This window comes from Palaemon carinicauda, chromosome 30 (assembly GCF_036898095.1).
Source record: "Palaemon carinicauda isolate YSFRI2023 chromosome 30, ASM3689809v2, whole genome shotgun sequence".
NCBI classification, from domain to species: Eukaryota; Metazoa; Arthropoda; class Malacostraca; order Decapoda; family Palaemonidae; genus Palaemon; species Palaemon carinicauda.
In genome coordinates, this window is record NC_090754.1 from 81,471,386 (window position 1) to 81,495,817 (window position 24,432).

General features: G+C 47.7%; 1 long non-coding RNA gene and 1 pseudogene across 1 annotated transcript in view; both read left to right on the plus strand.

Annotated features, from left to right (window-relative positions):
• Nucleotides 1-24,082, plus strand: part of LOC137623851 (uncharacterized) — a 47,427-nt gene extending 23,345 nt beyond the window's left edge. The window contains exons 2-3 of the long non-coding RNA XR_011040654.1: nt 4,350-4,475; nt 23,653-24,082. This is a non-coding gene — a long non-coding RNA (uncharacterized lncRNA). The remainder of the gene's footprint in view (nt 1-4,349; nt 4,476-23,652) is intronic.
• LOC137623939 (5S ribosomal RNA) lies at nt 19,130-19,248 on the plus strand (annotated as a pseudogene).
• Nucleotides 24,083-24,432: the final 350 nt, after the last annotated feature.

Here is a 24,432-nt window from a genome sequence, read left to right on the forward strand (position 1 = left end):
ATTCGTCAAAACAAGGGGGGGGGGGGTCCACATTCTGAATCAGGCTTATGGTCAGAACCAGAAGGGTACCTCCACATCAATCTGCTAGGTATGAAGGCCGTAGTCTGGCCCCTCAACACTTCCAACAGACCCAGGCGAGTCACTCCGTGGACGACAACTCCACGGTAGTGCCTTTCGTTTCAGCAAGCAGGGAGGTACCTCTTCATATCAACTTTCTTATCTTACAGTGGAGATACTGAGATGAACCGAAGTCCACTCATACCCTATCGGCTCGTTTCATTCTGGACAAGGAATGTGCTCTCCGACAGTCTGAGTAGGACTTCACAGATAGAGAGTACCGAGTGGTCTTCGGACCCCCTTGGTAGCCAACAGGTCCTGACCTTGTGGACCTGTTTGCGACAGCCTTGAATTTCAAGCTGGCGCTGTACTACTCCCAGTCCCAGATCCCAAGGCACTCTAGCAAGATGCCTTTCTAACGGTGGGACAACATCGACGTCTACATCTTTCCACCGTTCTGTCTGTTGAGAAGGGGGCTCAACAAGACCAGACTATCGGTCAACCTTTCGATGACTCTGATAGCTCTGCTGCGGCATCATGCAGATTGGTTCCCAGAACTTCTACATCTGACGGAACTCCTGAGAGAGCTTCCCCCACGACACGAGCTACTCAAACAACCACACTACGACATCTACCACAAGCCGTAGCATCACTTCGGCTTCACGCCTGGAGATCATCCAGCTTCCCCTCACAGAGAGAGGCGTTCCGCAACAAGTTGCGGAGTGGATGTCTCGACACCTGCAAAAGTCCTCCGCAGGGGTCTACCAGGCGAAGTGTAGAATCTTCTGTGGTTGGTGTGGTGGGAGAGATACCTCTCCCATTGATGCCACTATTCCAGCAATAGCGGAGTCATTGTCTATCAGCGGGAGGAGATGCTCCTGTCGCTCTCGGCGGTGGAAACCTATCGCCCAGCCCTTAGCCTGGCCTTCAGGCTGAAAGGAATAGACATTTCCTCCTCGCTGGATCTTTCTTCGCTCATACGTACTACGAACTTACCTGCCCCAGTCGGAAATGAGACCTTCTCCTGGAACATGGTTCGGGCTCTTAGGGCTCTTAAGAGATCTTGCGAACCATTACGCCAGGCTTCTGATCGTCACCGGTCTTAGAAGACGGTGCTCCTGCTCGCTCTGGCCTCGGCCAAGCGTGTCAGCGAACGTCATGGTCTCTCGTACGGCGTCGCCCACTCAAGAGGATAGGTGGAGGTAACGTTCAGGTTCGTCCCTGAGTTGGTTACTAGACTCAAAATCTGGGAGTCCCGGACCTTCGGTCGTCTCCTTCAGGATTTCGAGTCTCCGTTCTGTAACAGATGACCCAGACCTTCTCCTACTAGGCCCAGTAAGGAGTCGGAAGGGTTATCTTAAAGAACAGCTGCAGTTCGTCCTCGCGTGCACGCCCTGTTTGGGAGCACAGGGAGGACGGAGAGGAGGGTCTTCAAGAATGCCTTTTCAGCCTGGACGCAAAGGATCATCCATCACGCCCTGAATCCAGATCCTCCTCCGTCATGTCGCCTTAGGGCACACGATGTCAGAGACATCGCACCGTCCCTGGCCTTCAAGAGAAACTACTCTGTGACGCAGGTTCTACAAACTGGAGTCTGGAAGCATCTAACGACCTTCACAGCCCACTACCTGCAGGACATGACCCACTGTAGCCTCGATACGTCCATCGGCCCTGTGGTGGCTACACAACAGCTGGTCTAACCTCAGGCTCCTTATTGGACAGGTAGCAGAAGGTTGAGGGCATTGTTATCCGGCTTTAGTCTGCATGAATGAAAGAAGTATGTCTGGCCCTTACTTCTTTCTTCATCCTACCCTCTTTTGGGGAAAGCAGCATCCTGGGTTCTCTGCATAGCTGACCTCAAACCTCTGCAGGTAAACCATGCTTCCTTGTGTTCCTAGTATTGAGTTAATACTGTCGCGTCCCCCATACCCTGGCGAGGTGGTATTGGGAACGTCCTAGCCTAGAATTCCAGCTAAAGGACTTCAGGTTGACTTCCTAGGACAAGTCACACTTCTTCCCTCCACACACAAGCTTATGTAGGCCGCACGTTTCTTGCGTAGCAAGAATTGCGAGGTGCAGGGACTCTTTTTTCCTGATTGCTGCTTACTCGGATTCTGAGTCCCCGGGTAAGCCAAAGCCAGTAAGGCTGGGGACTTTCCACCCTTCCTAAGAGTAAGTCACCCTATGTAAATAGCGTGGTTTGTATTTCGGTTACGGAACAAATGACAAATTCGGAGATAATTTGTATTTTTCCTAACCATACAAACCTTAGCTATTTACACATATTTGCCCGCCAGCCCTGTCCCCCAAGGGAAGTCCTACCTCTAAGTGAAGTGAAGCAGTTCACCGGTGTGTAAGGGGGAGGGGTAGCTAGCTACCACTCCCCTACCCCCCTGCTAACTAGCGCGGGGGTAATACACCCTCGTTAAAATCTAATGGCTCGTCATTTCAGCTACGCCGAAAGTAAACCCTATGTAAATAGCTAAGGTTTGTATGGTTAGGAAAAATACAAATTATCTCCGAATTTGTCATATTTCTAATCCTGTCCTGCTATTTATCTCTCAATATCCTTCTGCGGGCTTTATTCTTAAATCTACTAAATCTATTGGAGATTGTTTCATTGTCATACCATGACTCATGTCCATAGAGTAATACCGATCTCACTAAACTGATATATAGTCTAATTTTTATATGCAATTTTAGGCGATATGATTTCCAAATTTTACTTAACTTAGCCATTGTCTGATTTGCTTTTTTCAATCTTTCACTTGTTTAATAACTTCTTAGCAATTTCAAGGGATAGTCATTTATATCTTTCGATTATGAAGTTGAAAAGTTGAATAAGCCTAAAAATTTAATATATAATGGTCTATTAAATTTCTTATTCGTGATCTACATATTAATCTTTAGAACTGTCGTTCAGTTAGTTCATTATGCATGTTGCATAATATTTTTCATAACTCTGACCATCCTTTAAATTCAGATCTCCCTGGACAATACTATCCTGTTCGTAATACTAGGCAGGCAGTTAATTCTAAAGCGGGCTTTACACGGCCGAGCAGCTCGTCGAGCCCGGTTGTCGAACCTACTTGTAGAACGGCTCGAAGAGCTTTCAGACAGTACATCGAGCCTCAGTGTGCCTCGTGCTAAAACATCGTCAACATGTCTCTCGACCAGGACGATTTGATAGCCATTGCTTTAGCAGTGGCACTAAGAAGGAAAAAAAGAAAAAGATCAAAAGAGAGAAATTTTCATATACCAACTTGCTTGTTGCTTTAAAATTAGAGCCTGATGACTGGCGCAATTATTTGCGTATGGATGAAGACACGTACATTGATCTACCGAATCGTGTCAGCCCTTTCATTACTATGAGGAAGGCCATAACTCCACATGAAAGACTGAGTGTCCGCTATTCCTTTGTTTCTGGCTACTTTATTGGAATAGTCTTTTGATTTAACTTTCCATAAAGCTGGATGAGCTCGATATGCATGTATGAAATCAAGTACGACTTCCTTCTCATTCTTACTTTCATTAATGGCAGCAATTATGCATTTCTTTGATGGTGTTTCCTCTAGCAGATTTGAATAACTGAGGTTTGATGCTCGACACCCGTTCACACCGCTCATCAAACAATGTAGCTCCACCCACAAAAGTCAAGATGAGCCTGACTTTCATCGAGCCACTCGACGAGCGCGCTCGACAACCAAATAGCCCGTTTACACGCTCGAACATCAATTCAAACACAGGGTTGTCAAGTGAGGCTCGACGAGTTGCTCGCCCGTGTAAACCCCGTTTAATAGCCAGGCCTTCTCCATCATGAGGCTCAATACTACACAGTATTCTAGAAGTTTTATTCCAGCTGTTACCAAGTTGTGGAATGATCTTCCTAATTGGGTAGTTGAATCAGTAGAACTTCAAAAGTTCAAAGTTGGAGCAAATGTTTTTATGTTGACCAGGCTGACATGAGTCTTTTTATAGTTTATATATGATATGTCTGTTTTTGACGATGTTAATAGTTTATATATGACTTATCTATTTTGACGTTGTTGCTGTTTTTAGAATGATTTATTGTTAGTTTGTCCCCATCATTTATTTATTTCCTTATTTCCTTTTCTCCTATTGGAGCGCTTGGGCTTATAGCATCTTGCTTTTCCAACTAGGGTTGTAGCTTGGCTAGTAATACTAATAATAATAATAAAGTATCTATGTTAATTCAGTTGAGAAGACTGTCAAGTTATTTTTAAAGAGCAAGGCTTTTGGAGTGAATGTATTAAGTTTTTCTTTTCTTTCAGATGCGTCTATTTACCTGAACATTTAAAATAAAAACACCCAGGCCAGCATATGAAAATCTATGGGATAGATGGCACAAGATGAACTGAAACATATTTATTTCAAAGTGGATTATTATGATAAAGGCTGTAAGCTTCAACTGTCACCCATCTAAAGATAAGTTCAAATTTTTATTATATATTATATTTTATTTGAATAAATATTCAATTTATTGGGTAATTTACTGAGAGTTCGATAGTTCATATGAAGTAACTTTACAATATAATGTTGAACGTAAATTATCTGAAAACTTCTTTTTAGCTTTTGTTTTATTTTGCTTTTTTCTGCAGCTGTCAGAAGTGCAAAAATTCTTATAAAATGAGAATTGTACTATTTTATTTTTTGTCTGAAATTGTCATAGATTCTGTCATTATTATACGTCATTAGTTTTATGCTAATAGACATCACAATTATTCTTGACATAAAGATGTAACCCTAGCGACAAATTTAAAAAGGCTGATCAGTGGTGCAGTAGCTAGTGTAAGAATAGATAGGCAAAACAGAATATTTCTGAGGTGGTCAAGATTTTAATCACTCGAACACCACAATAGAATGCTATAATACTTTTAAAGCTACAAAAATGCCTTTGAATTTACCGTATTTTGATAAAGAAAAGTAATTACTGCCAATAATCTAGTTTGTTCCGTCACTGAAATACAAACCATGCTATTTAATATGGGTAATTACTTTCGGCGTAGCTGAAATGACGAGCCATTAGAATTTTAACGAGGGTTTACTACCCCACCACTAGTTAGCGGTGGGGTAGGGAGGGTAGCTTGCTACCTCCCCCCCTCACACACACCTGTGATTGAGCTCACTTTGCTCTCGGCTCGGGTGGCAGACGGACGTGTCCGCTTTCACCCTCGCCTCTTTTGGACAGTCATTACTGATCTTTCTTTTGCTTTTTCTTTGACAGAGTGTGTGAAGTTGGCCTCTGCTATGCATAAGTGTCCTGGCTTACCTGACTGCCCTTGTGGCACGTTTATGTCGGCGGTCGACACGGATCCCCACACTTTGTGTCCTTATTGTAGGGGCCAACGGTGTGATAGAGATAAGGTTTGGGGTGAGTGTAGGGAGTGGTCTACCTCCCAGTGGGAGAGGTTTTCTTGGCGCCGGAAGAAGAAGTCCAAACAGGATATTTCTCCTTCAAAGGTTTCTTTGAAAAGAGAAAATCCCAAGGATTCTTCTTCCGTGGCCCAAACCTCCTCCAAAGCTCCCACTCGATCGGTTTCTCCCGAGAAGCCGTCGAGTGGTAGCGTAGACCGTAGTTCTGTTGACCGATCCCGGGGTGTGGGAGAGGGAGTTGCCTCCCATAGCGAGGCAGCTCCTCCTCCTCCCCTGGAGGAGGATATTATCATGCCTGTAACTAATAATGATTTATTACAGCTTTGGGCTTCCTTGGGGCTTCAGGGTTTGCCCTCCAAGGAAGCCCTGTTTGACATGATCAAGTTGGGAGCAGCTGTTAAACAGTCGCCGACGGTAGCAGAGATCGATCCTCTGTCTATCGTCGACGTTGTTGTGGCAGAGGCTTCTGATGAGTTGTCTCAAACCTCTGCTCCTGATGTTGCTGCTGTAGCTGAAGGCTTAGTTCCCCCCTCCGAACATCCTTCGAGGGAGGAGCTAATTCCTATGGTCTCTCCTGCCGGTGATTCTCCCCCTCGGGGGAGTTCACTTACAAAGACTCCTCTTCGGAAGACTGCTAATGGTTAGCCCGCTGACCCCACGGCCTCCAAAGGGCGTATAAGGCGTAAGGCTCGCCTTCCCCTTCGCTGTAGAGGTCTTCCTTCACTTCACAAGGGTGTTAGGAAGCGCCTCTTCGGCTCGTCATCTTCGCAGTCCTCCGCAGAAGAACCTCGCCGTCGTTCACCGACCCTGCTAGCTACATCCTTGGACCTCTCGCAGATCGTTCGCGATCTCCTTCGGTGAAAGGTCGTCCTGACAAAAGGCACACCGACCTTCCTCTCACCAGACCTGCTGACCTGCCGTCACCATACCTGGCTGCCGATGCGCTGTGGGCGCCTTCTCATCCCGATGTAAAACGGACAACGGTCCCTTCAGGGTATAAAGGGCGTGAGCACAAATTGGTGTCTTAAGTCCCTTAAGCACCAGGTATCCCCTGTGCGCCAACGATCTCCTGCTGCAGATGTTCCTGTCGTAGTGCGCCAGCGCTCACCTGCTCGCGTGCGCGCACAAGTTGTTGTTTCTGTCACTGCGCACCAGGGTTCCCCTGTGCGCCAGCGACCACCTGCGCGCCAGCGCGCATGCAATGGTTCCTGCAATAGCGTGCCAGCGCTCACCTGCGCACAAGTGGTCACCTGCGCGCAAGCGCTCACAAGCGCGCAAGCGCTCACCAACTGTTTCTGTTATAGTGCACCAGCGCTCACCTGCACGCCAGCGCACTTCTATGGAGGTTCCCGAGATAGCGCACAAGCGCTCACCGGACCTCCAGCGCTCTTCAGATCCTCAGTGCGCTACTGCGCGCAAGTGCGCACCTGCAGAGAATCCAGATATAGCGCGCCAGCGCGCAACTACGCACCAGCGCACAGCACTGGAATCTCCTGAGATAGCGCACAGGCACTTACTGGGACTCCAGCGCTCTCCAGATCGCCAGCGCCCTTCTGCGCGCCCTCATCCTGAGGCACGCCATGCGCGCCCACGATCTTCGGATCTGGGCGCAGTGGGGAGAGTAACCTCTTCCCCTGCTTGCCAGCGCTCACCTGCGCGTCTCCAACGCGCGCCCTGCACGCCCGTCACTTCAGCCAGATATGCGCACAGCGCGCCCTCTCGCTAGGGATATATCTCCTTCGCGTGTGCGCCCAACGTTATCACCCTCACGGGCTCTTCGGCAGGATAATACGCGCCCACGCGTGCGAGCGCTCATCCAGCTTTCTGCGTACCCCCTGTCATTGCCAGTCCATGCCTCTGCACGCCCTCGTGCCCACGCACGACCTCGTCATCGCCCTCGCCGCGCGCGACCCAGGGCAGGGCCCATCGCGCGAGCATCAGCGTGATCCCCACACGCGAGGCTGCAGGGCATCGCACGGCCAGGTCATCATCGTCACGTCCCCCCCCACCTTCCCTCCAGAGGGAGTTTCTGACAGCGCGACGGTCAGTCAGCAGCCTTGGTTTGGGACCATTGTCAGAGCTCTTGTGCAGGCTTTTAAGCCTGTTTTCTCTGAGCTTGGTCACAGGAGTATCTACCGTGGTAACTTCTCCAAGGGCGAAGCTGACTCCTCGGAAGTCCTTGAGGAAGGCCCCCTCTCCCCCCCAGACTTTTTCTCCCTCCCCTGCGGACGAGGATTTCCCGTCCTCTGGGGAATCAGGTGAGGCGGGTCGTTCCCCCATCGCACCAATGGGGGAAACCCCACCTCGCCCCGAGAAGTCTTCTCGGGTAGGGGTTGAGAAGAGCCTTCCACCATCACTGTTGGAGTCCTGTATCCCTCCCAGGAGGGAGTCGAAGGACTCTAAGACTCTGCCGAAGTCTTCATCAAGGATTAGACCGGAGCCATAAGCCCTCAGAGAACGTCCACGAGTCCCCCCTGGAAGAGCCTCTGGGGACAGGAGACTTTGCTGCCAGCCCTTCAGGAGGAGAACTGCAGGAGTCAGAGCATGCGTTCTGGCAGGTTCTGACCTTTATGAGGAATCTCAATGGATTTGCGGATCCAGATTCCCTCTCGTGAAGGCAAGGACACGGTCTTGGACTGAGTCTTCGGTACTCAAAAACCCTCGAGGGCCAGTGCGGCTTTGCCCTGGTCGCAGGGGGTTAAGAGTGCCAGAGACAAGGTCGAAGGCCAGCTCTTCGAGCTTGCCTCCTCCAGCCGATCCAGCACCGGTAACAAACTCCTCCCGCCTCCTCGTGTCTATCAGAGGAGGTACTTCGAGATCTTGGAGGAGATTTTTTTAGCTCTTCCTTTATACGACTCTCTGGATGAGCTTACCGCGGGAGTCTCTCTAGAGAGAGACTCCAAACGGCATGTCTCGTATTCGGCAACGGAGATCCTGAGCCAGGAGAAGGTGGCGAAGTGTGCCATGCAGGCAACTTCGTGGCTGGACATCTGGCTAGGGTCTCTTGGCATCCTGTTACGATCTGAGGACTTGTCCAAAGAGAGTACCAGGAAGGCCTTGGAGACCTTCTTGCTCTCAGGTACTCGTACTATCGAGTTTCTAGCCCACCAAGTCTCAAGCTTGTGGGCTAATACCATCTTGAAACGTCGAGATGCGGTGTCTGAGAGATTCCACCAAAAGGTCCCCAGTACCGACATTAACATGCTCAGACATTCTTCCGTCTTGGGTAAGAACTTGTTTGACCCTTAGGACGTGGAGCAGGCGGCTGAGAGGTGGAGGAAGTCCAACCAGGACTCTCTTTTACATAGGGCCCTACAAACCTCCAGCGACCCAGCAATCACGTCCTACTAAGAGTACAAAAAAGGCAGTTCCAGCAAAGACAAAGGTGTCTAGGCAAAAAGTCCTCTAGGGGAGGAAAGAATCCTAGAGGGAGCGGCCGAGGCCGCAAACGCTAGGATTGGCAGTCCCCTGCATGTCCACCCATGGGGAGATGCCTACAAAGTTGCACATTCAGGTGGCAGCAACTCGGGGCCGATTCCTGGACGATTTCTGTAATCAGTCAGGGATATCGCGTCCCGTTAACAACATCTCTACCTCCCCTGACAGGGAATCCAGTGTCATTGAGCTCCTTTGCCATGTGATCGGCAAGGGGACAAGCCCTTCGGGTAGAAGTCCAGACCATGTTGAAGAAGGACGCTCTCCAAGAGGTAGTCGAAGGGTCCCCAGTCTTCTTCAGTCGACTCTTTCTTGTAAAGAAGGCGTCTGGAGGCTGGAGACCAGTCATCGACCTCTCAGCTCTGAACAGGTTTGTCAAGCAGACCCCGTTCAGCATGGAGACGGTAGACACGGTCAGACTTGCAGTGAGACCGCAGACACGGTCAGACTTGCAGTGAGACCGCAGACACGGTCAGACTTGCAGTGAGACCGCAAGACTTCATGCGTACTTCCAGATTCCAGTCCATCCGTCTTCGAGGAAGTACTTGAGCTTCTGCCTAGACAACAAGGTTTACCAGTTCAAGATGCTGTGTTTCGGTCTCTCCACAGCACCGCATGTGTTCACCAGAGTGTTCACCCTAATATCGTCGTGGGCTCACAGGGTCGGCATCCGTCTCCTCCGTTACCTGGACGACTGGATAATCCTAGCAGACTTGGAGGCAGCCCTTCTTTGACACAGAGACAAACTTCTGAGACTTTGCTAAGATCTAGGGATCATGGTTAATCTCGAGAAGTCTTCTCTGCTGCCCACTCAAAGACTGGTATATCTAGGCATGATCATAGACACCAATCTCCACAAAGCCTTCCCATCAGACGACAGGATAGCAAGGCTGAGGAGGGTCGCGAGTCCTTTCCTCAGACGAGAAGAGTTTCCAGCCCAATCTTGGTTACGTCTCCTCGGTCACATCTCATCCCTGGCCCGTCTAGTTCCCAATGGTCGCCTCAGAATGAGATCTCTCCAGTGGCGACTCAAGTCCTAGTGGAATCAAGGTCACAATTCCCCGGACGTCATTATCCCTATGGGTTCCGCAGAACAGATGGATCTTCAGTGGTGGGTGGCAGACGAGAACCTACGAAAGGGAGTGGATCTTCTCGTCCTCCCCCCGGATTTGATGCTGTTTTCGGACGCCTCAAAGAAAGGGTGGTGGGCCCATATTCTGAACCACAGGACCTCAGGCTTGTGGTCAGAATCAGAAAAGTGCCTCCATATAAACCTGCTAGAAATGAAGGCCGTATTCCTGGCCCTTCAACAGTTCCAACAATACCTGGCTGGCCACTCTGTGGCGGTGATGAGTGGCAACACCACAGTAGTGGCTTATATCAACAAGCAGGGAGGTACCTTTTCAGAACAGCTATCCCATCTCGCAGTATAGATACTGAGATGGACCGAAGTCCACTCGATTCCACTTTCGGCCAGCTTCATTCCAGGCAAGAGGAATGTGCTCGCCGACAGTCTGAGCAGAGCGTCTCAGATAGTGAGTACAGAGTGGTCTTTGGATCGTCAAGTAGCCAACAAAGTCCTGACTTTATGGGGTTCCCCGACTGTGGATCTGTTCGTTACAGCGCTGAATTTCAAGCTCCCGCTGTACTGTTCCCCAGTCCCAGATCCCAAGGCACTCTGGCAAGATGCCTTTCAACAACGGTAGGACAACATCGACGTGTACGCCTTTCCCCCGTTCTGTCTGATGAGGAGGGTGCTCAACAAGACCAGAATATCGGTCAATCTCTTGATGACCCTGATAGCTCCGCTATGGCATCACTCGGAATGGTTTCCAGACCTTCTGCAACTCCTAACGGAGCTTCCGAGAGAACTCCCTCCACGACACGAGCTACTCAAACAACCACACGCCAACATCTTTCACAAAGCCGTAGCTTCGCCTCGTCTTCGCGCCTGGAGACTATCCAGCATCTCCTCACTGAGAGAGGATTTTCGCAACAAGGTGTGGTCAGGATGTCTGGACACCTGCGAAGGTCATCCGCAGGGGTCTACCATGCAAAGTGGGGAGTCTTCTGTGGTTGGTGTCGTGGAAGGGGTATCTCTCCACTCGATGCCACTATTCCAGCAATAGCGGAGTTCTTCATGTATTTGCGGGAAGAAATGCGCCTTTTAGTCTCGGCAGTGAAAGGCTATCACTCAGCCTTAAGTCTTGCCTTCAGGCTCAAAGGAGTGGACATTTCTTCCTCGCTGGAACTTTCCCTACTCGTATGGAATTATGAACTTACCTGCCCTCAGTCGGAAGTGAGACCTTCTTCATGGAATGTGGTTCGAGTTCTCAGGTCTCTTAAGAGACCTCCCTACGAACCATTACGCCAGGCTTCAGATCGCCACCTTACTTGGAAGACGGTGTTACTGCTAGCCTTGGCCTCGGCCAAGCGAGTCAGCGAACTTCATGGTCTCTCGTATGTCATCGCCCATTTAAGGGGATGGGGGGAGGTAACATTCAGATTCGTCCCTGAGTTTGTTGCTAATACTCAGAATCCGGGAGTGCCGGACCCTCGGTTCGACTCTTTCTGGATTTCGAGTCTTCGTTCTGGAACAGATGACCCAGACCATCTCCTACTGTGCCCAGTAAGGAGTCTGAGGCTATATCTCAAAAGAACGGCTGCAGTTCGTCCCCAAATGCAAGCTTTGTTTGTGAGCACTGGGAGAACAAAGAGGAGGGTCACCAAGAATACCATCTTGGCATGGATTCGTAGGGTAATCCATCTGTCCCTGAATCCTGACCCTCCTCCGTCACATCGCCCTAGAGCACAGATGTCAGGGGCGTAGCTACGTCCCTGGCCTTCAAGAAGAACTATTCAGTGACGCAGGTTCTACAAGCAGGGTTGTGGAAGCATCAGACGACCTTCACAGCCCATTACCTGCAAGACGTGACCCACAGGAGACTCGATACGTTCTCTATTGGCCCTGTAGTGGCTGCACAACAGCTGGTTTAAAACCTCAGGCTCCTTAATGGACAAGTAGCAGAAGGTTGAGGGAATTGTTACTCGGTCTTAGTCTGCATGAATGAAAAGGTTTGTCTGGCCCTTATTCTTTTCTTCATCCTCCCCTCTCTTGGAGAAAGCAGCATCCTGGGTTCTCTGCACAGCTGACCTCAAACCACTGCAGGTAAACCATGCTTCCTTGTGTTCCTAGTACAGTATTAAGTTAATACTGTCACGTACCCATACCCTGACGAGGTGGTATTGGGAGAGTCCTAGCCTAAAGTTTCCATCTAAAGAACTTCAGGTCAACTTCCTAGGACGAGTCACACTTCATACCTTCACACACAGCTTATGTAGGCCGCAACACCTGTACAGCAAGATGCTAGCGAGGTGCAGGAACTCCTTATTATTGAGTACTGACACACTCAGGTACTGAGTTCCCGGGCAAAGCCAAAAGCCAGTACTGGGCGGGACTTACCACCCTTCCTAAGGGGTGAGTCACCAATATTAAATATCGTGGTTTGTATTTCAGTTACGGAACAAATGACAAATTCGTAGGTAATTTGTATTTTCCCTGACTATAGAAACCTTAGCTATTTAATCAAACTTGCCTGCCAGCTCTATCCCCCTTGAAGTCCTACCTCTAAGCAAAGTGTGAGGGGGGGTGGGAGCAAGCTACCCTCCGTACCCCCCCCCCCCCCCCCCCCCCCCCCCGCTAACTAGCGGTAGGGCAGGAAACCCTCGTTAAAATTCTAATTGGTAATCATTTCAGCTACGGCGAAAGTAATTACCCATATTAAATAGCTAAGGTTTGTATAGTTAGGAAAAATACAGATTACCTACGAATTTGTGATATTTTACATCTTGAAATTCCCTAAATTTAGTCTAAAGTTGTTGAACATGAACATTCATAACCATTTTTGCCCCGGGACCCCTTGTTTGAATGTTAGGTGCTAATCCAAACTCTTAGTTATGGGGTCTTTTGACTGGCCAGACAGTACTACATTGGATCCTCCTCTCTGGTTACGGTTCATTTTCCCTTTGCCTACATACACACTGAATAGTCTGGCATATTCTTTACATATTCTCCTCTATCCTCATACACCTGACAACACAGATTACCAAACAATTCTTCATCACCCAAGGGGTTATTGCACTGTAATTGTTCAGTGCCACTTTCCTCTTGGTAAGGGTAGAAGAGACTCTTTAGCTATGGTAAGCAGCTCTTCTAGGAGAAGGACACTCCAAAATCAAACCACTGTTCTCTAGTCTTGGGTAGTGCCATAGCCTCTGTACCATGGCCTTTCACTGTCTTGGGTTAGAGTTCTCTTGCTTGAGGGTACACTCGAGCACACTCTCCTATCTTATTTCTCTTCCTCTTGTTTTGTTAAAGTTTTTATAGTTTATATAGGAGATATTTATTGTTGTTACTCTTCTTAGAATATTTTATTTTCCTTTTTTCCTTTCCGCACTGAGCTATTTTCCCTGTTGGAGCCCCTGGGCTTATAGCATACTGCTTTTCCAACTAGGGTTGTAGCTTAGTAAGTAATAATAATAATAATAATAATTGGCAACTTAGATAAGAGGGTAAAGCTATTTGATAGAGAAAAAATCTTTCCACTGAAGCATAAGCATTTATGTCACCAGACAAAGACATCATGTTCAATTAAAGATAGCATACCAGTAATTTTATCAAATTGATAATTGTTTATTTGTTTTTACCAGAACATTATTCCACCCAAAACCCTAATGATAGCAAGCAATGATTTATAATATAGATTTAAAGATCAATTTTTCTGTAGTTATGGTTTTAAAAGTAGAACATTATTCAGCGTTAAATGTATAAAGTATAAGAAAAAGGTTACTGTGTTTCATACCTTTGAAATGCATAGATTTGATTCTTGTGGGAAAAACTATTTTAGTTTACTAGTTCTTGCTAGTTATGAGTTCTATTTAACGCGTTATTAAAATAAATGCTACTTGTTCCGGCGTAGATACAAACCCTACGCTATTTATAGGGGTATACTTTCGGCGTAGCTGAAAGACGAGCCATGATAATTTTAGTGAGGGATAACTACCCCATCCGCTAGTTAGCGGGTGGGGGGTGGGGTAGACTGGCTATCCCACTCACTCACACCTCTCGACTGAGTAACCACTTTACTTTTTGGCTTGGTAGAGGGCAGACATGCTGCCGTGCTCTCCCGCAATGACTTGCCTTGATTGTTTTCTGTCATTTTTTTTTTCTCTTGTGTGTGTTTTCATTTATCTTAAACATATATATGCGTGTATATATGTATAAATGGAAATATACGTAACTTTAATTACTGTTGACAACATATCCCACGCCTCTGCCTAAGGGAGTTGTCATTGGAACTGAAACTATACACCTTTACCTTCACCTTGAACCATATCCAATTTCCTTTTCCCTTCCTATTTGGTCCTATTTGGAAACGATTAAGACTCACATTAAATATGGTTTTATCTTTTACTACTAATCTGCTTAGTAAGCCACGGGTGAACCTCCAGAGATTGGTAATGAATATACCTACTTTGGACGAACAATAATCGTTTCCCCAGGACAAGAGACCGAAATTAAAAGGATAAGCATGGAATGGAAAGATTGTGGCAAACCAAATGAGATTATAAAACGTAAAATACCACTTTCTCTAAATAAAAAATTGTTCCGTAACCGAAATACAAACCACGCTATTTACATTGGGTTTACCTTTTAGCGCGGCTGAAATGGCGAGCCAATAGAATTTAACGAGGGTGTATTACCCCCGCGCTAGTTGGCGGGGGGGGGGGGGGGGGGTAGGGGAGTGGTAGCTAGCTACCCCTCCCCCCCCTCACACAGGTGAATGCTCACTTTCACTTTTGGCTCGGACTGGGACAGACGTCTCTGTCTTGGTCCTCGCTTTGCAGCCATTGTTTGTTTTGTCTTTACTTAATCGCTTACTTTTCTTTTACTCAATATATATGTAAACATGTTTTCATGTTTGTATATATATTTGAGTATAGAAATCAGTAAGTTTCCTTTTCAGAGTTGTGTGTGTAGTGTACGATATCTTCGTGGAGTCCTCGGCAGTTAGGCCACCACGGCGTAATTTTATGGGTTGCGATCGAGTTTGACTTCGGTCTTTCTCTCTCTCTCTCTCTTGAGGTCGTTCACCCTTTTACTACGTGTTACTACGCCCTTCTAGCTTCCTTCCCGTGTGGGGGGGTTGCTACGCCGTACGTTTGGTCTCAATTAGTTTATGAATCTAATTGTAGTTGTTATTTTTTCAGCTTGTACAGTAGAACGATTTCTTTCGGGGTTTTCGTTCTTTCTTTAGTGTTCATTCATTTTTAAATGACATAATTACATAGTTTCATAATTATAATTGTTATAATTCTGTTTTGGTTACAGCTCTCTTGCCGTGAGTGTAAGTGATTGTGAGGGCACGTGCCTGTTGTGTAATTCTTGTTTCCTTTCCCTCGGGATTCCTCTTTGGAGCCTTCCCGGGGGAATGAATGTGTACTAATGTTTTTTGTTTTTATTTTTTTTACAGTTACCGATCTAGTTCGTTTCTGTAATATGGCTAGGGCGTGAGCTGTCTTGTGGAGGCCTGGGGATTCGGCTGTTGCTGCCTCCCCTTTGGATTTTCGTCAGGGGCGTGTCTCCTTCTACTGGAAGTACTCACGTGACGATTGACAGCTCTCCAGTTCATTTTAGAACTCAGGAGGCTTGCCTCCTTGGGTGGGTAACTTTCCTTCCGAAGGAAGTTTTTCCTGTCCAGGCTTGAGTTTTTCCCCTTGGGGGGTTCTTCTCTTGCCTTTTTTCGTGCGACTATGCTCTTGGTGCTGAGCGGTCACACCTGCAGTTTTGCTCAAGGGGCTGGGCAACTGCAGGAGCCCCTCTTCGGAGGATTGCTCCTTTTAGGTCACTGGCTGACCAGTCTCTTCTACGAAGTGTTTCTCTTTCGTTCGTGAGAGAGTACACTCATAGAGACTCCTCTTCGGAGGATTCTTCTGCTGCTGTTGCTGTTGGCCTCCTTCGCCGTAAGGCTCACCGTCCGCCTCGTCGTAAGGGCCTCTCATCTCCCTATAAGGGTGCTAAGAGGTGCCTTTTTTAATCTATGTTTGCAGCCTACTCTCCTTCATCCGCCCTGATGCAGATGGACAGCAATCTGACGGGCAACGGTCTTCCCGACGGACAACGGTCTTCCCGACGGACAACGGTCTTCCCAACGGACAACGGTCTCCCGACGGACATCAGTCTCCCGGCGGACAGGCAACGGTCTTTCGGCCTGCTCCTGCTCAGTGTTAGCGCACAGGCGCTCTCCTGCTCATCAGCGCTTCCTGATCGCTAGCGCTCTCCTGTTCGCCAACGCTCTCCTGTTCGTCATCGCTCTCCTGCTCGTCGGCGCTCTCTCGCTCGTCGGCGCTCACCGCTCGTCGGCGCTCACCTGCTCGTCGGCGCTCACCTGATGTTCGCCCTCCTCGCCAGCGCTCTCCTGTTCATCAGCTCTTCTAAGCGTCAGCGCTCATTTGAGGATCATTGCCCTGCGGTCTTTGACCATCCTACAGTTCCTGCTGAGCTCCCTGCTCGCCATCAGTCTTCTGACCCTGTGGCTACGTAACATCGTTCAGCGCGTGTGTCAAAAGTACATGTTCGCCAACGCCCCTGCGATCTTCCTGTTCCTGCTCGTGAACGCGCCGTGCCACCTGTCCCTTCACAGGATCTCACGCGTCGACCTCCTGCTCGCCAGCGATCACATACGCGCCAGTGATCACCTGCTCGCTAGCCGCACAGGCGATTTTAGTATCGCCTATTCGCCAGCGTTCTCCCACGCGTCAACGATCGCCTAAGCGCCAGCGTTCACCTGCTCACCAGCGTTCACCTGCTCGTCAGCGCGCTCAGGTGATTTTGGTATCGCCTATTCACCAGCGTTCTACGCGTCAGCGATCACCTGTTTCTCGGCGATCTCCGGACCACCCGCGTGTGTTACAGCCAGCGCGCCAACGTTCTCCAACGCTTCGTCAGCCGGAGGCTCTGAAGGGACATGGTTCGCCGGCTACTAGCTCGCCATCGCGCGATCGCTCACCGGCGCATGCTGCTCACTATTGCTCGCCAACGCGTCACCAGGCCACAATGCGCCATCGCCCGCGCGACCGCTCGCCTGCGCGCCCGCTCGCCCGCGCGACCGTTCGCCTGCGCGCCCGCTCGCCTGCGCGCCCGCTCGCCTGCGCGCCCGCGCGCCCGCGCGATCGCTCGCCCGCGCGATCGCTCGCCCGCGCTACCATCATTCGCGGCGAATTCCGCAGCCGGGGGTAGCAGCAGGAACGCGTGTTCCTAGACAACGCTCGTGATCGCCTCCACCCAAACACAGGTTGGTAGTGCAGGACAAAGATACTACTGAGGAGAGGTTAGTACATCATTCTTCCCCACCTTCTTTTCAGGCAGTTACTGTGGTGTCCATTCCAAGGATTGCCCGATCCCTTTCCCTTTAGCGAGGATTTCGGACTCTGTGTCCTTGGAGCAACAGACTGGGTTTGGTCTTCTGGCGCGGGCGTTAGTGAGGGTTATGAAACCAGCACTCGCCGACCAGGTTAGCAAACCAACGGCTGTCTCTCCTACGCTGAAGAGAAAGAGAGGAGTGGACTTCGTGGTGACTTCCCCCAGGGCGAAGTTGGTTCCCAAGAGGTCGGTCGCGAAGGCCCCTTCTCCTGCTCGAGGGCTTTCTCCTTCTCCCGTGGACGAGGCCTTTCCGTCCTCAGGTGAGTCCAGTGGGGCGGTAGTCTTCCCCTCGGCACCAAAGAGGGAGACTTCACTTCATGGAGGAGAATTATCTCGTGAGGAAGGGGCCCCTCGAATCTCTTTGTTGGGATCCTGTATCCCTCCCAGGAGGGAATCCAAGGACTCCAAGACCATCCCGAAATCCTCCTCAAGGATTCGCCAGGAACCCACGACTACCCGGGGGAATGTCCAAGTTTCACCCCAGGAAGAGATCCCTGGGGCAGGAGACTTAGCTGCCAGCTCGCAGGGAGGAGAACAGCAGGAATCCGAACATACCTTCTGGCAGGTCCTAAGCCTGATAAGGCAACTTAACGGGCTTATGGATCCAGTCATCGCCCCCCGTGAAGGCAAAGACACGATCTTGGATGAAGTGTTTGACGTTCGGAAGGCCCCGAAGTCCAGTGCGGCTCTGCCGTGGCCTCAGGGTCTGAAGAGTGCCAGAGCTAGAGCCATCCTTAAGAAGAGTTTGTTTGTGCCCAAGGACAGAGACTTAGACAGCGGCTGTGCGGAGGAAGTCGACTTCCGTTTTCACTCCTCCAAGGCGCTTTCTTCCAGACTCTGCAGGGCTCCAGCGCCTTTTTCTTTCAACCATGATGGCCTAAGTTATCGTCTACGACAATTGAGACAAGGTGTCCAATTGCCGTTTCCTCCTGTCAGGAACAGATGGCATGGGAGGCTCCCCCGGGGGGGGCATAGTTCTAAAGGGAGCGGCAGAGTTCACGAACTCTAGGATTGCAGGTTTCACGCTGGGAGGATGCTTAAGGTTACTCATCCGAATGACAGCTTTCCGATGCCCATTCCCGCAAGATCTCTGTGATCAGCCAAGGATATCGCGCCTGCCGTCTCTGTCAGCGAATTCAGTGTCTCCCAACCTCTATGCCATAGCGTCGGCAAGAGTTGCCCGTTTGGGCAGAATGATCCATACCTTAGGCGAAGGTCCTCCATAGGATCATCGACGGCTTCATCCCCGGCTTCTTCAGTTGATCCTTTCTTGTAAGGAGGTATCTGAGACGGGAGTTCCGTAGTCGACCTCTCAGCCCTGATCAAGTTTGTCGAACAAACTTCGGCCAGCGTAGAACAGCAGAATCGATCAGACTGGTAACGAGGCGACAGGACTCCTTAAACCCTGGATCGGAAGGACAGGTACTTTCAGTTTCCATTCCATCCATCTTCCAGGGAGCTCGGGGAATTCAGCCTAGACTGCAGGTATTCCTGCTTATGATGCAGTGTGGCGATCCCGCCATGGCATCGCAGGTTTTTTCCCAAGAGAACTCTCCTTGCTCTCCTCATGGCCGCTCAGGTGCAGGCTTCCGCCTCCTTTGCTTTTTGGAGGGCTGGTCAACTCCGGTAGGCTCGGGTTCGACCTTCTTCAGCGCCGGGACAAGTTTCCAGATGCTTACCATGAGTATGGGTTCATGGTATTTTGCTAGGAGCCTTCTCTTCTTCTGCCTCAACATCTGGAGTATCTGGCCATGATATTGAGTCAACGGCCTTACCACGTTGGAAACCCTGCTTCTCGTCCGTCCAGCGAGGTTAAGCAACGTCGGTTCTGGTCGGTACTTGGATGGGTGACCACCTGGGGACGCCAGATTCTGTTGCCACATCCTCCGAGCCTTCCCTTCAGTTGACTGTGGCAAGGCTGAGGAGAGTCGCAGTACCTGTTCTCAGTCAAGCAGAGCTTTCAGCCCTACCTTGGAACGTTTCCTAGTTCTCCTTCCCTCATTGACCCGTCTATAGTCCAAACGGTCGCCTCAGGATAAGTTCCATGTGGGGCGGTCCAAGTTCCGGTGGTTTCAGGCAACGATTAACCGGACTTCCTGGCCCCTATGGGACTAGCGGAACTATTAGACCTGCAATGGGTGTTGACCTATGGAACCTCCTTATTGGAGTGGATATTCTCGTCCTTTCCTCACATTCTTGATGCTGTTCTCGGACTCGTCAAAGAAGGGGGGGGGGGGCATGTTCCGGTCCAGACCTATGGTCAGGACCTGAAGGATACCTCTCCATCATTTAGGCAGGCTTAGGGGCCGTAGTCTGGCCCCTCTACAGATCCTACAGCTCCTGCCGAGTCGCTCCATGCGCGTCGACTTCATGATTCTGGCGTGTTCTAACCAGCAGGGGACGCATTTTCACACCTTCACATCTTGCAGTAGAGATACCGAGATGATTGAGATACTTTCAATACCACCATCGGCTCTCTCATTCCAGGCAGAGGAATGTTCTCTCCGACTATCCGAGCAGAGCCTCGTAGAGAGAGTGTACCTGGGGGTCTTTGGCCTTGAGTAACCAGCAAGTCCTGGTCTGGGGGACCTGATCGCGACAGCTTGGAACCTCAAGCTTCCGCTGTTCTTCCCCCCAGTCTCAGACCCCGAGACACTGGCAAGATGCATTCCGGTGATGGTGGGACAACTTTGACGCCTGCATCTTCCCTCCTTTTTGTCTGTGGGCAATGGGTCTCAACAAGACCAGGTTGTCTGTCAACCTTTCAATGGGAGAGCTCCACTGGGACTATGCGCAGAACGGTTTCTGGACCCTCTGCTTCCCCTGACGGAACTCCCGGGAGAGCTTCTCCCACGGCACAGACTACTCAAACAACCACACTGCAACATCTTTCACGAACTAGGGCGTCGCTTCGGCTTCATGCCTGGAGACACTACGCCTCCTTCTCAAGAAGAGACAACCCGCTACAGTCGCGGGACGGAGGTCGCGTCATCTGCGATAGTCATCCGCAGGGGTCTTCCAGGCAAAGTGAAGAGTCTCGGTGGTTGGTGCCGTGGGAGATATACCTCTTCCCTTGAGGCCTCTTTTCCAGCAATAACGGTCTTATTGCCCTTCGGCGGGAGGAAACTCCTTTCTGCTCTCGGCAATGAAGCCTGTCGCTCAGCCTTTCCCTGACCTTCAGGCTTAAAGGAATAACTTTTTCTTGCCCGCTGGATCTTTCCTCGCTCATGCGAAGCTACGATCCTCCCTGCCCTAGTCGGAGGGAGACCTCCAACTTGGAGCATGGCTCGGACTTTTTAGTCCCTTAAGAGATCTTCTCAAGACCCTCTACGACAGGCCTCGGATTGTATTCCGTCTTGGGTCTCCTGCTCACTCTGGCCGCGGCCAGTGTGTAAGCAATCTTCTTGGTCTCGTACGACTCCGCCCTTTCTAAGGAAGAGGGGAAGGCAACATTCAGGTTCGCTCCTGAGTTGTTGGCTAGACTCAGAATCTGGGGGTCCCGGCCCTTCGGTCCAATTCCTTCAAGATTTCGAGTCTCCATTCTGTATCTGATGTCCCAAGACCTTCTCTTTCTTGCCAGTAAAGGAATCGAGAGGTTAGCCTTGGGAACAGCTGCAGTTTGTCCTCAGTTGCAGCCAATTTGGGAGCACAATGAGGACACGGGGGAGAGTCACCAGTATACCTCTTCAGCTCGGACTCAAGGGTATTCATCTCGACCTGTCTCCAGACCCTCCCCCGTCACGTCGCCCTACAGCACGATGTTGGATACATCGCAACGTCCCTCGCCTTCGAGTAATACTACTCTGTGACGCAGTTGCTACAAGCTGGAGTCTGGAAGCGTCTAATGACCTTCGCAGCCCGCTTCCTGCAGGGCGTGACCCACAGGAGGTTCGATACGTTTTCTATCGCTCTGTGGTGGCTACACAACAGCTGGTCTAACCTCAGGCTCCTTTTTGGACAGGTAGCAGAAGGTTGAGGGCATTGTTATCAGGTTTTAGTCTGCATGAACGAAAGAAGTATGTCTGGCCCTTATTTCTTTCTTCATCATCCCCTCTACGGGGAAGCAGCATCCTGGTCTCTGCATAGCTGACCTCGAACCTCTGCAGGTAAACCATGCTTCCTTGTGTTCCGAGTATTGAGTCAATACTGTCGCGTCCCCCAAACCCTGACGAGGTGGTATTGGGAACGTCCTAACCCAGAGTTCCTTCTGGAACTCCAGGTCAACTGCCTAGGATGGGTCACACTTCTTCCTTCACACACAAGCTTATGTAGGTCACACGGTTCCTTGCGGAGCAAGGAACTTGTGAGGTGCAGGGACTCCTTTTCTCGAGTGCGACTCACTCGGATTCTGAGTCCCCGGGTAAAGCCAAAGCCAGTATGGCTGGGGACTTTCCACCCTACCTAAGGGGTAAGTCACCCAATGTAAATAGCGTGGTTTGTATTTCGGTTACGGAACAAATGACAAATTCGAAGATAATTTGTATTTTTCCTAACCATACAAACCTTAGCTATTTACACACATTTGCCCGCCAGCCCTGTCCCCCAAGACAAGTCCTACCTCTAAGTGAAAGTGAGCATTCACCTGTGTGTGAGGGGGGGAGGGGTAACTAGCTACCACTCCCCTACCCCCCCCGCTAACTAGCGCGGGGGTAATACACCCTCGTTAAATTCTAATGGCTCGCCATTTCAGCTGCGCTAAAAGGTAAACCCAATGTAAATAGCTAAGGTTTGTATGGTTAGGAAAAATACAAATTATCTTCGAATTTGTCATGTTTAATCAGATGGTCCTACCAGTATTAACTTATGCATCAGAAACTTGGAGCCTTACTAAAGCCTTAGAATATAAGCTAGCTATAACTCAAAGAGCAATTGATAGAATAATGATAAGAATAACACTAAAAGACAAAAAAAAAAAAAGAATAATATGGATACGAGGGCAAACCAATGTAGATGATATTTTAACAACATATTAAAAAAAATAGCATAGACAGACCAGGACATGTAATAAGAAGGATAGATAATAGATTGACAATAAGAGAAAGAGAATGGGTCCCTAGAGATTACAAAAGAAGCAAGAGAAGGATATATATATATATATATATATATATATATATATATATATATATATATATATATATATATATATATATATATATATATATACATATATATATATATATATATATATATATATATATATATATATATATATATATATATATATATATATATATATATATATATATATATATATATATAATATATATATGTGTGTGTGTGTGTGTGTGTATAGTGTCTCTCTTAACAATTTGAAATAGACATACTGTATAATATCTGAAATATGTATTGAGGAAAATCTTGCAAGTGAATTTTTGAAGTTTGTAACTTTTCAAATGTGTATGGAAAGATCGTTTGTAGGGAGATCATTGAACATAATGTTTTATAAACTTACATTTTTCTTTTGTAAATTAAGTTTTTGTTAGTCACTTTCAGGATGTTTAATAGGACATGTCATAACTATCTATAGAATGGGGGAGTTTTGAAGCTTAGAATATTCTAAATATTACATCTTTAAGTACTTGAAAACTTTTTACAATTTTGAAAAATATAATTTGCATTCTAATACATCCCATACATAGCACGAGGTAACGATTTCTTTTTGATCTTGTAATACCTACTTTAACAAATTCTTAGTATAATTGGTTATAGTTATACACAATCTAGATCTATATTTGTGTCTCAAAATGAAACATATTTGTTCACTATATCTGATTAAACACATTTTTGCTTGATCCTTTTTATTTTCACGAAAAAATATCAATAGAATTCTTTTACCAACTCTGAACCAGTAACGGTTTTAGGGAGACTTGGGACATCGTTCTTTTAAGTGAATAATTATTTAGAAAAAAAAAAATCTAGTTTTCATTAAAGATAAAATTTTCATAAAATGCATTGCAGTGCCAAAAAATCTGGATTATAGTTTATTTTATGAAGCTACTGTTGTATTGTCTAATGAAGAGCATTTTGGAATGATTTGGATGTAGGACATAATTTTAACGAATACTCTTGCTATTTTGGTGAAATGTTGAAGAGTTTTATGTTCTAATAGTGTTTAACTTGTATTTAGTAGAGGAGTTGATTTTGTCTATTTTTATAGTACTATATTAACCTTGGGAGCAAGAGTCATTGAACTTGCAGCATATCGGAGGGATTAGGAGTTTATCACCATCATTCCTGACATTTCTAGAAATAATAAGAGAAGTAACTATATCTTTTTTTTCCAGGTAAAGTTTGACTCCTCCTTAAATAGAACAAGTGACCAAACGCCCATATAATAACGATGCCCATTATTACCAAGAAAACTTCTGTTCTGCCGTGCAAAACTTCTGTTCTGATGTGCGAAACTTCTGTTCTGCTCTGCGGAACTTCTGTTCTGCTGTGCATGTGCAACTTATAGGATCTGAGACTTCAAGAAAAGAAAATGATAAACGTCCGTCATGGTGTTGAAGAACTAATCTTTTTAAAATTCTGGTGTAGATTTGTTTACAATGAGGCTATTAAGTTCCGTGATATAGCTTAATCTGTTTGGTAAAGTTAGTTGTTAGCTACCACTGCAAAGCTAAGAATTTCGATTTAAATTCTAGAAACTGTTCTGTTTGTGCAATATAGTCTGCTTTGTACATAACCGTATGCTAAATACTATATCTTGATTATCTTAAACACATCTGTAGATCTTTTATTGAAAATATTAACAAAGAGCAAAGTATACAATTATGATTTAGATATATTATTTTAGGAAAAAATTATGCCATCATATTACAATTACAATTTTTAAAAAAATACTAAAAGTTGGGTACTAATATTAGATGGGTAGTTTTTGACTGACAACCATTGTGGTATCTTTAGGTCAAAACCTTTTTTGAAGGGAATGAACTATAGACTTGGGAAAATTAGTCAATCTTCTGATATTGCCTAGTTCATACTTACCACTAGTTTTGATATTTAATCTTAATTTTATTTATTATATACTTGCGATTTTGATTATTATTAAAATGATTAAAACA